Consider the following 17,087-nt stretch of genomic DNA (forward strand, 5'->3'; position numbering starts at 1 on the left):
GCGGTCGCGCTGCACTCGAGCTCCCTTGCGGCGGCATTTATCATTGATTTGGTGACGCCCAAATAAATTATAAATGCCGCCGCAACCAGTGTTGCCAGATTGGGTTATTTTCCCCCCCGCACAAATGGGAATAATGTCACGAGAGAAAAAAAGCATAAATAAAATTAATAAACCGAAGCACGCATGCGCAGAGTGAGTGACACTCGTAGGGTGTGCAACTAGACAGCGGAGCACGAACAGACAGGCTGAACCTGCATGAATCGACACCCCTCTGACGTAGGGGGTGTACAAAACGACGGGTGTGGAAATATAGTTAGAACACCGGTAAGGGGGACGCACTGCCACACACACAAAAAAACAAGTAAGTTTAGGTACTAACGCATATCTGTTTCGCCTAACTTAGACCGGAGAAAATGTCTCGAGCACCCCAATCAAGCACAGAAGCTCTGTATGAGAGGTAATAATACACGCTTAAAACTCTGCATAACGATGCTGCTTTTCTGTAAAAACTTTACTGTAACAAACACAAGAGTCACGATTAGCCTTGAGCACATAACAGAGTGGGCGTGAAATAATAGAGGGAGTCCAATTAGGATTTTGTTACAAAACACAAATAACCACACCAACGTCCGTAGGCACTTAAACTAACCACAACGTTCTAGTACCTGCCTTCAAAACGCTACCGCGATAAAAGACGCCACTTTTTTAACTTAGTAACATGAATAGAGACTAATACCACCAATAGAACACGGCTTGCTTTGACGAGTATAACCATCTTTAAATTACGCAAAGCATTTAAAATGCTGTTTAGGAGTAAAAGATGATACCTTTGAAATAAAAAGAAATCCAGAATCTCTAAGGGTTGAATGCCACATTTATTGTAGTTTTAGTGAAATCCTCGGTGCACCATCTAAAGTATGATTTTGCTCCGAGTCTGGGAGCGAAACGCGTTGGCTGTTTTGTGCACCTTGAAAAAAGAAAAAACTAATAAAAAGAAAAATATTTTTATACACTATTCTTCGTTTCTGCGAAATACTTTGACTTTGGTGCTGCCTCCAAGTATCTCAAAAATTCTCTTCTGGGTATCCAGTGGGACCTAATCACACAAGGTCTCGGAGGTTAACAGCACAAGAGACTTCATTTTACTTGGGATTTCTTGAAGTTGAGGTGCTTTTTTGGCTGGTCCGCTGTGGAAACATTGTTTTTCCATATTAGAAAAAGTCATGCAAAAACCAATCTAACTGCTAATTGTAATTAGAATGTAAAACATGTCTGTGTTATCACTCATATGTATACAACGTGAAGTGATTACCTGAAGAGCACATCAAAGAAAACTCCTCAATAAACAGAACTCAGGGGAAGCACAGAACTTTCTCGTTTTCCTAAAAGGCCAAATCAAAAAGTTAGGGAGAGACACTACAGGGGCCACAGCAGTGTTAGATGAGTGAGATGCACGAGCCCAAGGTAAAAAAAATTTGATGCCACAGTAGAAGAAAGAAGAGTGCTCCACTGTCCACCAAGTTCAAGGGTTGGAGGGACCGCAGTAGTCGGTAAACAACACAGGACTTCTCTGAACTGTTAATCCCAATGCCAAAGTAAAACACTTACGGTGGGGCGCGGCTAGAGCAGGTAGTGGCAGTCCCTGCTCGAATCCTGCTTGGACTCTGGCTGTTGGGGCACTAAGCTAACTCTGTTCCAGCTAAAATTGAGATTGTGTGTTTTTAGCTGTTTTAATACTTAATCATTTTAAACTTCCTCCACATTGCTGCTATATTCACCTGATCTTTGGTCTATTTGCTGTTATTACGCTTCTTTGCTTTCCCGATACTTGGCTGACACTTACCCCTGTTTTAGAGCCAAGGAGGTGTGCTGTCCCTGCCCTGGTCCACAGCAGCTTCCAGTGCCGATTGAGTGGTGGGCAGGGCGCCATCTTGGGTCAATGCTCTAGCTGGGGGAGGGAAGTTACATAAATTGCCCATGATCCCTCGGACGTGCAGCGGACGCGCGCAGCGGGCACGCCGAAGGTGCGCCTAAGGCAAGCCCATCTGCGCCCGTCCACGCCCCGGGAGTGCCCGTGGCCGGTTATGCTGCTGGTGCGAGGCCGGTTGACCTGCACGGTAAACAGCCTTTTGTCCGCGAGGAAATTGCTGGCACTGAACCCCTGTTATTATTATTATTATTATTATTCTGAGTTTTGTATAGCGCCTGGTTACCAATAGGCATCCCAGCGCTTACCAGAACATAACACTACTAGAAAGGTGCAGGGATTAAACGGAAAACAAAAAAGTTTTTAAAAGCTTACGGAAACGAAGAAGACTAGCCTCCGAGCGCAGATGTAAGGGCAATGAGTTCCACAAGGAAGCCACATTTATTGAGAACCTTCTGCCACCAGTTCTTGCCTTTTTCACCCTGCCAACCTGAAGAAGATGATGTTGGTGGTCAGAGCGAAGTGAACGAGGGGCCTTGTAGGGCTGGACCATCTCATCCAGAATGGGTGGACCGACTCCGTGCAGAACTTTGTGGGCAATACAGAGTGACTTGAATTTCACCCTGTCCCTCACAGGGAGCCAGTGCAATGCCCTCAACGCTGGACGGGCAGATTGTCGCCTAGGGAGACCCGTCAAAAGCCTGGCAGCCACGTTCTGCACATGCTGCAGTCTATTCAGGGTAGATTCGGGAGATGTTGTAAGTTGACAACATTCTTCATGAGTGGGAAGTCCTACACATCCTTAACAATTTCAATCATTTGATACATTTGTATTCCTGAAGCATCGATTTGGCTTGGTGATTGCCTCCTCTCGGGTTCTGTATGAGTACCTCAATCACCTGCCATCTTATTTCATCAATAAAATGTCCTTGTTAGTGATGGAGTTCTCCAAAGATGGTATTATAAAACCCTCTTCAAGGGTAGTCCGATATTAAGCCACAATTCTGAAAATACCACTTTTAGAAAGTTGGCGATTTCTTGTTCTAACCATTTGGTGCCTGCAGCATGGCTCCTTTAGCCTGACTCCTGTGGAGTGGTGTGGCGGTGGAGAGGCGTGGTGCGGCAGTCAGGGCAGCTGACTTCGGAGCAAGGGCTCATGGTTTGACCCCCTGTTCTGGCAGCAGCTCAGCTTAGCACCATGTGACTCTGGGCAACAGTTTACTTAATTTCCACGACGGCCCCCAGCGCCTTGAGACCCGTAAGTGTGAGTAGCTTTTGCTTTACAAATACTGGATTTATGTTTTACGATTTATTTTCTTGGGTCACATGACTAGCTGAGGGAATTCCTGAGGGAGGGGGCGTGTCTGATGTCTGACGGTAGATCGTTCCAGGTCTTGGCTGCAATGTGAGAGAAAGATCTTCCGCCTACTCTGGCTCTGTGGATGCACGGGGTTTCGGCAAGTGCAAGGTTGGAAGATCAGAGGTTTCTTTTGGGTACGTGGAAGTTGATTCTGTCGTTGAGGTGTTTGGGTCCGTTGTAGTGTAGGCATTTGTAGGTGTGAGTGAGGATTTTGAAAGTGACTCTTTTCTCCATGGGGAGCCAGTGGAGACTTTGTAGGTATTGGCTGATGTGTTAGTGTCGCGGATGCCGAGGACAAGTCTGGCGGAGGTGTTCTGTATTGTCTGGAGTTTGCGGAGTAGGGACTTGTTGATGCTGGCGTAGAGTGCGTTTCCATCGTCCAATCTGCTGGTGATGAGTGCATGGGTGACTGTCTACCTTAAGTCAGGGAGGATCCACTTGAAGGTCTTACGGAGGATGCAGAGGGTGTTGAAGCAGCTGGAGGTGACAGTGTAGACCTATCGGTACATGGTGAGTGATGAGTCGAGTACAATGCTGAGATTCTTGGCATGGTCTGAGGGGGTAGGTGGGCTTCCAATGGCGGTCGGCCACCAGGTGCTGTCCCATGTCTTCTCGGCATTAAGCTTCAGGCAGCTGTTGGTCATCCAGACTGCGACGTCTTGCATTCCTTTCTGGAAGTTGAGTTTGGCAGTCGTGGGGTCTTGGGTGAGGGAGAGGATGAGCTGGGTGTCATTGGCGTAGGATATGATGTTGAGGCCGTGTTGTCGGACGATGGCTGCGAGGGGGACCATGTAGATGTTGAAGAGGGTGGGGCTTAGATGTTGAAGAGGGTGGGGCTCAGTGATGAAACCTGTGGGACTCCGCAAGTGATTTTTGTGGGGTCAGAGAGGAAGGGTGGGAGTCTGGTCCTTTGGCTTCTTCCGGTGAGGAATGATCGTATCCAGTCCAGGGCTGTTCCTTGTATGCCTCCGCCACGTAGTCTGGCGACTAGTGTGCGGTGGGAAACCATGTCGAAGGCAGCTGATAGGTCGAGTAGGATGAGCGCTGCAGAGTGGCCTTGGTCTAGGAGGGTGCAGATGTTGTCTGTGGTGGCGAGTAGGGCGGTCTCTGTGCTGTGGTTGCTTCAGAATCTGGATTAGGACAGGTTCTCTTCAATAAATCATGCCAGTTTCCTGTTCCCTGTTTTCTCAGCAACTTTGGCTGCATAGGGTAGGAGCGAGATGGGCCGATAGTTTTTGAGGTCGGGGGGTCAGCTGTGGGCTTCTTGAGCAGGGTTCTGACTTCTGCACACTGCCAGTCATCTGGTAAGCGGCCTGTTTTGAAGGTGGTGTTGATGGTGCATTGTAGTTCGGGTGCAATGGTGGCCGTGGCTCTGTGATAGATGTGAGGGGGGCAGGGGACGGTGGGGGCCTTTGAGTGGATGCTTTTCATGGTCAAGGTAGTGTCTTCGACCTGATCGTGTCCAGTTGGAGATGGTGGGCTGGCTGGTGTTTCTGGGGGGTGGGGGCCATCTGTGGCGCCTGGTGGATGGTCGATGAAGTTGTCGTAGAGGTTTTTGATCTTGAGGTGGAAATAGGTTCCAGGCTTGTCGCAGAGGTCTTGGACTGGGATGATGGCTGTGGCTTTGCTGCGTGGGTTAGTGAGTTCTTGAATGACATTGAAAAGTTCCTTGGAGTTAGCCAGGATTTTGTTGCGGATAAAGTTCCTCTTAGTGGTCTTTTAAGTTTATCAAGTTCCTGTCCAGAGCTGACAGAGAAACAGAAGCACACCCTTACACTCAAGGTCTTTGTCCTGCTATGGGAGTAGTTTTCACACCTCATCAAGAGGTGACAGTTCAAATTCTTGCAAATGGGCCTACAGAGGCTTAGGCCGAAAAAAGGCAACTTTCTAAAAGTACATTTCCTATTAGTTATCACAAGTTTGATTTCAGCATTAGATTTGATTTGAAATAACTGATAAAAAGAGTATTTTAATTACATTTCTAGATGTTTCCTAATTGAAATTTGGATTATTACTTGTAATATTGTAATCCAGAACTCTTCTTGTGGACCAGGCAGATTTGCTACAGTGAAACTAGCTTTCAGGGCTTTTTCCCTTTAAGGATATGTGTAAAAATAAATGTCTACATCTCCTACTTATAAATACTATGCGCCCTCTTTTAGGGCTTACAAGGCCTACATGGGCGTGGCATCAATATTGAAAAGGAAGGTTTTGGCCAGTCAAAAGGGTTTATTTTAACAGGTGGAAGTGTAATTGTATAACTACGACAGCCAGGCTACAATGGTTGGTCTGAGGTTATGTTTGCATTGTCACTGTAGGAGGGTAGCACAATGGATGCTGCAGTTCACTAGAGATTTTTAACTTATAGGCCCCTTGTTACACTTTGTGCCATTTACTCGAGACTTTTGGGTAAGTAAATATGCCAATTAAGAGTATAGCCTCTTTCTTCATGTTTTAGGGATCAGAACACCTGCACTACGCTTGGTAAGTTTTATTTGGGTTTAATAACCCTAATCTGTGTTCCTAAGACACTAAGGACTCATGGCCCTTGTTAAGCCTCCAGTGTTCTCAATGGATATGCAAACTTGTGAGGGGGCTCACAAGGACCCGCAAACATAGCTGTCTCTCTCAGAGATTCATGAACCGTACACCAAAATTTCAGTTTTCAAATTTTGTTTTATACAAATAGAGGCTCATTTGCCCTCTAAAAGCTAATGGATTAATAAGTACTTTTCCTCTCACATTTTGGCGGCTATTCTTATTGTTTTTTTGGGGCTGGTTGTAGGAATAGAGCTGTAATGATAGTTGCAACATAAAGATTCATGTTGCGGATACCTTTGGGCCCCCTAGACCCAGCTATGGGACCACAGACTAAAAATGAATGACAAGAGTAAAATGCTTCTTTGACCAATGGGAGGGCTTTTATTTATTTTAATTAGGCCTGTTGGCATTCCACAAACCAAGGAATGAGGACTGCTTGTGGACTAACTGTGAACATTTCTAACAACTATCCCTTTCAAGCCCAGCAAAACATTTTTGTAATGTTAATTCCTCATAAGTTACTGAACAATTTACACAAAACCAAGCAAAGGCACTTCCCTGAGGAAAGTTCTAACTCATGCTAGGGTTGATGTAATGTCATTCAATGTTTCTTTTTTTCTGTAGTGAAGAGTAACAATTGTTATGGGAATAAAAATTTGAAAACAGTTTTGTTTACTCCTCCACTTTAAATGAGCCCCCTTTCAGACTTCCACGAACCTCAAAATATGAAGAATAAACTACAATGTAGTATCTGTCAAGTTTCGTACAGATGCATAAAACTGCTCCAAAGTGATTAGCAAACTAAAGATATTGTTGCCCACCCTTTAACTTTGCCCACCACCCCTTTTGTTGAATTTGCATTTTTTATTTATAAAGTTTTATATAGCGCAAACTTGACCCAAGAGGGTATCAGAGCGCTTTACATTTAGAATCGCTGCGTTACAAGTTACATCAGATGCAAAAGCATAGTAATGAACAGTACACATAAAACAATGTTACAGTAATTCGAAGGAGGGAGGGGAGCAAGGAGTAATAGCGGGGAGACGAGGAGGAACAATGCCCAATGTCCAGCTGGGTAGGTGACGGTCAAGGGGGAAAACCAGGGCCAGACTCCTCATTAGCTGTCAAGCAGCTCCACTGGTCATAAGCCATGTTGCTCTGTTCTCAGCGTTCATAAAAAGCCAATTTTTAGTTTATTTGATATGCAAAGGTGATATGGTGCTATCTAGACCCAGAGGTATCAGAGCGCATAACCAGGGAAACGTTGCATTATAAGGTACATCAAAAAGGATTATAAAGCGCTGGCTAGACCCGTAGGTATCAGGGCGCTATAGCAGAGGAAGATTGCGTTACAAATGATATCAGTTACAATAGCGTAGTAGGTACAGCAAACAAACAACGTGAGGAAGGATTAATAGCGGGGAGACGAGGAGGAACAATGCCCAATGTCCGGCTGGGTAGGTGACGGTCAAGGGGGAAAACCAGGGCCAGACTCCTCATTAGCTGTCAAGCAGCTCCACTGGTCATCAGCCATGTTTCTCAGGTCTCAGCGTTTCAGGAAAAAACAGTTTTTAGTTTAATTGATTTGCGAAGATTATATAGCGCTATCTAGACCCGGAGGTATCAGAGCGCATAACCAGGGGAACGTTGCATTATAAGATACATCAAAAGGATTATAAAGCGCTTGCTAGACCCGTAGGTATCAGAGCGCTATAGCAGAGGAAGATTGTGTTACAAAGTACATCAGTTACAATGGCGTAGAAAGGTACAGTAAACAAACAACGAGGTTGAGTGAATTTATAGGAAAAGGAGGGGAGGAAGGAGCCTTAGCAGGGAGACGAGGAAGAACTGTGTCCAAAGTCCGGAGAGACAAATAGAGAGGGAAAGGGGAGAGGTGGAGTGAGAGGGGAGAGGACGAGGGGAAAAAAGGAAAGGAGATAAAGGGAAAGTCAGCCCAAGGACCGTGTTTAGTTGGGATTATATCCCATCAAACCGGAGTCCCAGTACTCTCCGGACCCCTCTGTCATTGCCCACGCACCTGTGGAGTCCCAAGTCGCAGCATGGCACCCCGGGGTCTGCCGCGGACGTGCTCTCCACCAATATGCCGATGCCGGGGGGGGGGATGGCCCGCTTGCCCTCCTCTGAGCGCACTCAAAGGGATTTGGAGCACCCTGCTGACACGTCACAGCTGAATTACCTCATGCATCATGGTCGATGTGGTTCAATGTTGCTCGCTTCACACACAGTTCTCACAGTTTGTTGGCCAGTGCCAGTACCAGTATTCTTTTCAAGTGTATCCCCAGACACGCGTTTCTAGATTCCTCTTTCATCAGTGGGGAAAATGTTCATAGGTCGCTGGACGTGCTGCCGCAGTTTCCTCAGGGTTAGTGCCTATTCTCCTCCTCCGCACATTCAATCGGGGCAGTCTGAGGCTATCCGCTCTGGTAGTCGTGTGCGCCGCCACCCTCTGCTCTCAGGCTGCATCTTACCAGGCCATATCGGGGACAACAAGGTCAACAGGTCTGCTGTAGGACAGGAAAATATTTTGCTTACATGTTAACTTTGTCCTCCTCAGTGGATCTGTACATAATTTCATATACTCACAGAAAATTAAGCATGCTAAATATCTCCTGAATTTCACGCGGATTCATCGTACACCATACGTAGTAGCAGATATAACACAGTTTTTACACTGCTTTTAACTATGACCCCTTGACAAATTGCACACACTCTAAATACCAGAGTCCTCTGAAGATGCTAAGCATTAGCCTTATAGTGTTAACATTTGTCAAATGGTCCTCTGCAAATAAAAAAACAACGTTCAACTGCCAAAACAAAACTCTTCATACTGTACCTTTGCGAGGCAGAGGGAAAAGGAAATGGAGCACATTGCCAGCAATCTGAAGATGTGTGGCATAAGTAATACTCACCTGGGTATGATAACATGACCCTCACAGGGGCCATTTAAGTCATCGTCAAGGGTGAGAGAAAGACTGTCTGTGGAGGAGAGGACTGCACAGTGTAAGTGAGGAGTGCCTTCTCATTTTTTCAGCATCTAAGGTAGGGTCAGTCTCCTTTTGCAGTTCCTTCCCAGTGCCAGAGAACTCCAGCAGTGCCTTCTCAATGCCAGAGATCAAGATCAGTGAGAGCTTCTTTCAACAAAGCCTTGTGTGTGCATTGCTGGACATCCCCTTATCTCTTCTCGGCCCTAAGAGACGGGCAGGCGTACCTTCCTCCAATAATGTTTCCACAGACCTTTGTCACACCTCTAGCTGTGGCTTGCATACAGCAGAGGGCTGTGGCATTGTACCACAGCAGGGTGGCCATCCTCCAAGAGTGATGTCTCATTGCTCCGGGACACCAGAAGTATGAGCAACATCCAGCAATGATGACTCAGTGCTCTGAAATCTGTGCTAATGTCTGCTGTCCCCATCCGTGCTTTCTGAGCACTAAAGGGCTTCGCCAAAGTGATCGTCTTCTCGCAGTGCCTTCTCAGTGGGAAAAGATGCCAGTAATGTCATGATTGAAATAATGTCATCTTTAATTGCAAATAGGACATATTTGCGCGGATTAATTTCCTTTCTTTCCTATTTTATTTGAAAACCTTTCTAATTTTTGTGTTAATATTTTTATAACGAGTAGATGATTCTAGGAACACGATCAGCTGTAACTTGACTCTGTATTGTCTCAGTACTGTCCCTGATGCCCCCTCCCCCTTCCCAAATAGAGACATTTTAAGGCATGGGCATAGTGGACAATTGCTCAGGCCCGTCACCTTCCAAGGGCCCCCACTGTTAAAATGAATTTAATCTCAATTTGACCTCTGTCTATCTTATTTCTCTAAACCTCTCTCCCTCTCTGACTGCCTCTACCTCTAACTCTGTCTTTCTACCCTGTATCAATTCAAGTATAACTGCAATCAGGAGCAAGACATATTTAAACTTTTTAGTGTGATCGTGTTATAGTTTAACATGTAATTTAGCATATGTTGCCATCATCCTGACTTGAATTTGCAGGAAATAGGTCATAAAATAAATTTGTTCCTGACAGGGGCTCCCAAAGAGGTCTTGCCCAGGGCCCTGAAAATCCTTATAATGACACTGTCCCCATATACTCTCTCAGACTTCCATTCAGAGCTACAGCTATCTGTGGCAGTCTGCTTTCCCAGCCACAGGAGTGGGTGTGTACACACACACATTGTGACTGACCCTTCATACATGGAATACAACCAATCCGCATCGTGATATGTCGTGCTGCAGTTTGCTTGGCTGCCACAGTGAGCTCCTGGAGCTCAGCTCAGTTCCAGCCACTCTGGATGACGTATTATTCTCGGTTTCATAGCCATGAACTCCTTGTAGCTGGAAAGCTACCAGTAGCTCCAGAGCTACTTGCTAAAGGCCCTTCTTCTTAAAAACAAATTCTTCTTACTACTGAAATAGACACAAAACCATCCATGTGTGTTCTTCCTGTCTTTAAAAAAATCACATTTTTGTGAGTTAAACAAACGCTAAATGTTATTTCCCAAATGAAAACAAAGCATTCCTGCATCAGTGAAGAGTACAACTTTTTCACCGTGACCTTTAAATGAATACAAGTGCCTCTAACTGAGGATAATATTAGGATAAGCAAGTGCTGGCTGTGTGAACATTAAATATATTTGTGTATGCTACTTTTACTAGCAGCCCTCACATTTCACACTAGTGGGAACGATTTCTTGCTGTGACATTATGTCTTTGGCAGTGTCACGAACTCCATGAAATTATGAGAGAAAGCGGCTAGTTTGTGGTAAATATTGACATCATGCTATACGTTTCCTGTTAGAGTGTTGAACTTTATCTTTCAAATGAACACATTTTCTTAGTACTAGTTGCATCTCATTAGAGAAAGTACCGTGCACAGTTTCTAGGAAAAGCTTCACACTGGGAAGTCATGATGTGTGTGTTCCTAGACAGATGGCCTGGAAATAATAGTTGCTCAAATAACACCTAATCAAGCAATAAAATGATATTTAATAACTTTATATGCTCTCGTTACTATTTCAAATGCTTAAAAGAACTATAATCACAAGAAAATAAAAAACATCTAACAAACAGGATGTGGTTAGCTATTTTTGCAGTTAAATAACTTAAACTACAACAACTTCAATTAACAGGATACCCTAGATACCATTGGGGCGCTATACTGTTACCATGGTAATAGGGATAGTGGTAATACATTCTTTAACTTTATTTTAATAGCCTTCTTTGGTTTTGGCAGAAGAAGGATACCCCTAATATTCTGGTTATGCCTCTGGACAACATACATGTGACCCTAACATAAAGCAACGAACTGTCCCGGATCACACATGCAAAACCTGATCAGGATAGCCTAGAAGCATATTGACATAACCCCGAGAACCTAGATGTTAGTAAACCTTGAAAGATCACTATCAGAAATGTATCCTTAAATAAAAGGAGAAGCTGATCAGTAAAAGCTCTGCAAATATAATACATATTAGACCAATATCTTGACAGCACGCCCAGTCCAGAAATGGCTCGGGTTGCACATAAGGGTGTGCCGTGTTCCAAATGTAGCCTTCCTGATACTGTATATTTTTTAACCCCCTCATGTTCTGTGGTTCTCCTCTCCAATGCCAGGCCATTTTTAGATCTATCCGTCTTTCCAGCCTCATGCTTTAAAAAAAAGTCTTACAGAAATAGATACATATATAGAAGCTTTCAACCAACACTCTTTCACCATTGGTCTGTTGACAGTAACCCAAATTATACTCCCTCTCACCCCAGTAGAAGGTATAGATCAACAGACCAGCCCACTCCAGTCATTTGATTCTTTCACTTCGAGTGACTGCATTTTGCCCTTGTACATGTGCACATACACTTAATGCCCAAGAACAGAACATGTTAGACACTTGCACTTCCCAATGACTGATACTACCCATGTATAATAGGGTTTCATCAACTATTTCCATAACTCTCAAGAAAAGTATTGTAAATTTCAATGTTGATTCCTCACTATAAATCAGCTTTGGTATATTTACTTATCCTATAGAAAATGAACACAAGCCATTAGAGAAGCTAGATTATAGATGCAGATTTGAAGGTTGAAGCCACAGCCCCTCAGCTTGGTGCAGGTATTTTGAAGCAGTTGCATCTGTTGTGTGGAACGTCTGTTAGTAACAGGTAGAACTGCTACTTTATGCAAGAATATCAATGCGTTTGAATTTTACTTGCAAGGGACACCTAGTAACAACTAGTAGAACTGCAGCTTCATGTAAGTGTTTCAATGCTTATACATTTCACTCCAGAGGGACCTTTCCAGAGAGACACCTAGTAATGACTTGTGGAACTGCAGCTTCATGTAAGAATGCCAATGCTTTTGAATTTGACTTCAGAGAGACACTAGTAACAGCTAGTAGAACTGCAGCTTCATGAAATAATTCAAATGTTTTTGCATTTGACTTGTGAGGAACACCTAGTGACGACTACTGGGACTGCAGCTTCATATAAGGGTTTCAATGCTTTTGCATCTGACTCAATAGGGGCACCTAGTAACAACTAGTGGTAATGTGGCTTCATGCAAGAATTTCCATATGTTTGTTCACATAAAAGAGTCATATGTAGCATGAAAAAACTAAAGAAACATGTCTTTCATCTAGGTGTCAGGATGAGTTCCGGTTGTGGGTGAATGTTCATGATGGGACAGGAATGAGAGCTCTGGGGAGGAGTCTATAGACAGTGTGAAGTTTACACAGTGCCTGTCAATGTGTCATAAAGGTGTTCAGACTTCATTCAGATGCAATCTGGTCTACTAAAAGGCCTGCTCTTGCTGCCCATCCTAAGACTTGTTAGGTGTGGGTCATCAATTTCAGGTGTTCGATCCCACAGTACCTGGTCAGTCATAAAGGTTAATTGTATAGGTTAGATGCCCAAGTCGTGATATGTTAAACACGACTGGCAGTGTCAAAATCCACCCAACAGCGACCGCGATGAGTCATCCGGCAATGACTCATTGCCGGAGGACTCATCGCGGTCGCTGCTGGGTGGATTTTGACACTGCCGGTCGTGTTTAACATATCACGACTTGGGCATCTAACCTATACAATTAACCTTTATGACTGACCACGCGCTGTGGGATCGCACACCTGAAATGGATGACAGATAGATCTATTATCACATGTAGATCCATCTTCTTGGACCCACACATATTAAAAACTCTGAAAATAGCGGATATATTTACTAGATGACCATTGGATCACTTGTCCTCAATTTGGCGAGACAAGCCTTCCGTCATTAGCGGTGCTACATTTTTTGATCTTCGTTTATCATCTCTACTTGAAGACTCTTTCTACTAGCAGAAGCCCTGAAGAAGTCCCTTTTTGGGACGAAACGCGTCGGCTGTATGGTGCTTCATTTTTCTATTGAAATAAAGAAATCAAATCAAGGAACTTCTTTCTCCGTGACATATTGGAATTGTATATCAAATATTGATTTGCCCTATGTTAAATGTCGTGGTGCACCTGTGCTGTTATATTTAATTGATTTAGTTCCCTAGGGAACCAGTATTGTTACAGTGGGTGCTCTTCAGTGTGCACACGAACCCCTGTGAAATTAGTATGGGTACCAATCATCATCTGGGGCTACTATATGTTAGGTGCTGACCCTAAGAAGGTTAAACTGTTAGGTCTTCTTACCTGCACTTGTTAGGTGTGGGCTTATGCTAGTCTGCACTCCAGGGGCTCTCTACCCTACGTTGCTCTGAGGAGGAACTGCCCTATGGTGGACAGCATATTACAAAGTATCCATTCTCTGGATATCCTTAGGTTTTAGTTATTTGGAAAAATAACACCCCTAATCCTGTCCACTACTACTGTTAAGTTGTGCCAGCCTGCTGTATCCTCTTTACTTGGGTACACCTTGTTGCTTGTTGGGAAATCTCAATCTCACACCCACAAAAACATTATGGACTAAGCTAGGCCCTGATCAGTTCAGCTGTGCTTCCCATGTCCATTCCTCCTTCAAACCTTGTACTTCACTCTGAAACGTCAAAGGGGGCTACTAATAGACATAGAAGACATTAGTGTACTCTTTCGTTCTTATTCAGACTGGGAGTATCCCCTGGCAGAACTAGCAGAGAGATGCTGTTATCAGCCTCTAAAACTGAAAGCAGCACTGCATTTACCCAGCAGGGCAATAGTAGTTGAGATGAATGTAGTGCAGTAGGAACCGATTGCACTTCGCATGCACAGTGAATGGCAACATCCAGTGATCTAACTAATAACATACTATGGGGTATATTTACCAAGGTTTTGTGCCATGTTTGTGGCCCTAAAAGTGATGCAAATTGACGCAAAATCTTTTTTCAAATTTACTTTACATTGCAAAACTTGTTTTGTTCTGGAAAGTACGTAGCGGTGCTTTGCACTACCTTCAATTGAATTTCCAAAGACAAGAGCTGTTTTGCATTGGTTAATTGCAAGGGACCTTCCTTGGGTGGTGAATGGGCGTTCCAATGCAACCAGCAATATTTTTTAATGCAAATCCCCACCTACAAAAAAAAGTAGACAGGCTTTTGCATCTACAAGATACGGCGCATTCCTGTGCTTCTCCCCTGTGCTGGCTCAGAAACAGCAGCCGTGCACCAGCACAGACATCCTTGCACCATTTTGCAAGTGTGCCTGCACTGAGGGAATGATTGTTTTTGTGCAGGAAGGGACACCTTACTGCACAAAAACAATCATTAAAGGAATTTTCCTCTTTCTATGCGTGCTGCAAAATGCAGCAGCCATAGACAGAGGAAAAAATGAGGAAAAATAAAATTATTTCTCCTCGTTGCGCCTCCATTCAGGATGCTGACTCATTCCGAGGTTTAGACAATGTTGTAAATCTGGGAATGTGTCAAGTTCCATGGATGTTGCGTGGGAACACACCCAGAGCAACACCCATTGAGTGCCCCTTTTCACGCAGAGTTATGCATGAAAGGGAAACATATTTACAAGGCCATGAAAAGCCATGCAGGGTGACTTTATATTATCTTATAAACATGGGAAAGCCCAATGCTCTGCCGGTGCATCACTAAAAGTGACGCACCAGTGGCGCAATGGACTTATAAATAAGCCCCTCAGTAAAAAGAAGCCTGTATATCAAAACAAGACTAAAGATTGACGCTTCTTAGTGAGTGGCTGCAAAGACAGAACAAAGAAAGTCACAGCAAAGTGCAGTTGCAGCAGTTGCTGATCCAGTGCTGCACATTAATTGGGGAATGCCATGTAGCAGACAGAGCAGTTTCAAATGAAAAGGGAGAAGTAAGGGAGCAGATGAAGAGCCTCGTGCACTCAGACAGAGGGAATGGGTGAAGCTACAGAACGTGATGTGGGAGCAGCAGAACAGCTATGTCTGCAGTTGGAGTGGGTAACACCAGAAGAGGAGAGATGTGAGCGTGGTACAGACCTCTCAGTGCCCTTTGAGGTCGGAGACCCTACAGTCTGAAGGTGATGTTAAAGTTTGTCATTAAATATAACATTTTCCCAGCACATGTCCTGCAGGAACTGCATAAACAGTGATCTACTGTAGTCGATAATATTGTCTTGCCGGCATTATTTTAGGCAGTCTTCATCCATGCATCTTAGATCTCTCCACTGAAGGTGAAGGTTTCCTGACACTTCCCTCATTGTAACTCCCCATCCATATCCCTTGTTTTGGACGACTTCTCTTTTGCTGTATTCACCACAAAGTTTCTCCTGTGTACTCTTTCGAATTCCCACCCCCTTCCTTACCACATAAACACAACTAGCAATCGTGCAATCCCTGTTGCTTTTACTCTTCCTTGTGTCTCGTCCACCCTCACCCCCACATTGTAAACAAGCATTAAAAATGCAATAGGTCTCGCCTTTCATTAAGTTAAAGCCATTTGCTTTGCTACACAATACCATTAGCAAAGCAAATGGCTTTAACTTAATCAAAGACGAGACCTATTGCATTTTCAATGCTTGTTTCATTATTGGGTATAAGAGGAACACTTTCAATTGTGTGAGTTCTGTATATGCACTGCACAAAAACCTCATGTGTTTATCAGGCTATAATGCTGCTCTCTATAGTAAGAATCGAGGCCACATTTAGTGGTATTGGCAGCGGACTATCCTGTAAGTTCACTAGTACGCATCCTTATCTGGATGGGGGCAGGAATGTTTTTCAGTTCATGTTTAAAAACTTCCACTTTCAATAACAACTCTGCACATAATCTGTAATAAGGTTAAACGCTTCTGTGAGTGAACGATATACACGTCCTGGAATTTTAAAGGCACCTTATCATATTTAACACACTGTTTGAAGCATGATTTTTTTACGCGTCTAATATTTTCCTGGTGCAGCTCGTGAAAGAGGCAAGCCACGCACTTGGCTCGGCTCTGGCTCGGGTCTGCTGTTAATTCGATAGCTCGTCCACTTCTAATTTAGAAAGACCTGCAGGCACACTGCAAATTTACTACATAGCGCTGTGCGATCGCCTACTCGACCTTTCAGTTGAGAGGCCTCTCAACTGAGTTACTTTGAAACATATGGGTTCGCTTCTGGCTTTACTTTCCCTAGTTCATGCAGGGTATCCCTCTGTATGATGACATTAGTTCATTTAATCATATAACTGTTACTGTACACGGAAAGTACAGAGTCAGGGCATTTTCACCTCAGGGAAGCCCGCACAGGCACAGCACACCACCCACACAGTAAACATTCACAGCAAATGCAGCACCTCCCTTTTATGAGGAAGGGAAAGTAAAATACTCGACAAGGAAGCAGGAAAGGTGAATGAAAGTGCTTACAAGACGAGTCTGTCCCAGGGGAATCGCACAAGATAGTTCTATGAAACCCTGGTTGCAAAGAAAACACAAAGGTCACAGGTCAGCTGCTGATTTCATGGCTAGCTTAGCATTTCTATTAATACACCTAACAGTAGGTTCAGGGAAGGGATCACACAAAAAACTGTATTTGATCCAACACATTAACTATCAGTTTACAAACAGTAGAAAAGAACAGTTAGTCAATGAAAGATGAGACAGAGTAATAGAAGAACCCCTTCAGACAATATTTCAAATATCACAAAAACATTATTTATTAAACATAATACAAAGAAAATTGATCTAAACACAATTACGCTTAAGACAAAAGTGCTGGTATACAAAAAAACAAATCACAAACCAGACATGTGGCAAACGAAACCATTACACATTACGGTAAAGGAACAACACAAACATAAATAATGTGTCCT

The 17,087-nt window shown here is 43.9% G+C and overlaps 1 long non-coding RNA gene across 1 annotated transcript in view; it reads left to right on the forward strand.

Annotated features, from left to right (window-relative positions):
• The first annotated feature begins 264 nt into the window (after positions 1-264).
• The window catches only part of LOC144771007 (uncharacterized), a 109,852-nt gene continuing 93,029 nt past the window's right edge, over positions 265-17,087 (forward strand). The window contains exons 1-2 of the long non-coding RNA XR_013599093.1: positions 265-324; positions 404-457. This is a non-coding gene — a long non-coding RNA (uncharacterized LOC144771007). The remainder of the gene's footprint in view (positions 325-403; positions 458-17,087) is intronic.

The sequence above is a fragment of the Lissotriton helveticus genome, chromosome 1_1 (assembly GCF_964261635.1).
Source record: "Lissotriton helveticus chromosome 1_1, aLisHel1.1, whole genome shotgun sequence".
NCBI classification, from domain to species: Eukaryota; Metazoa; Chordata; class Amphibia; order Caudata; family Salamandridae; genus Lissotriton; species Lissotriton helveticus.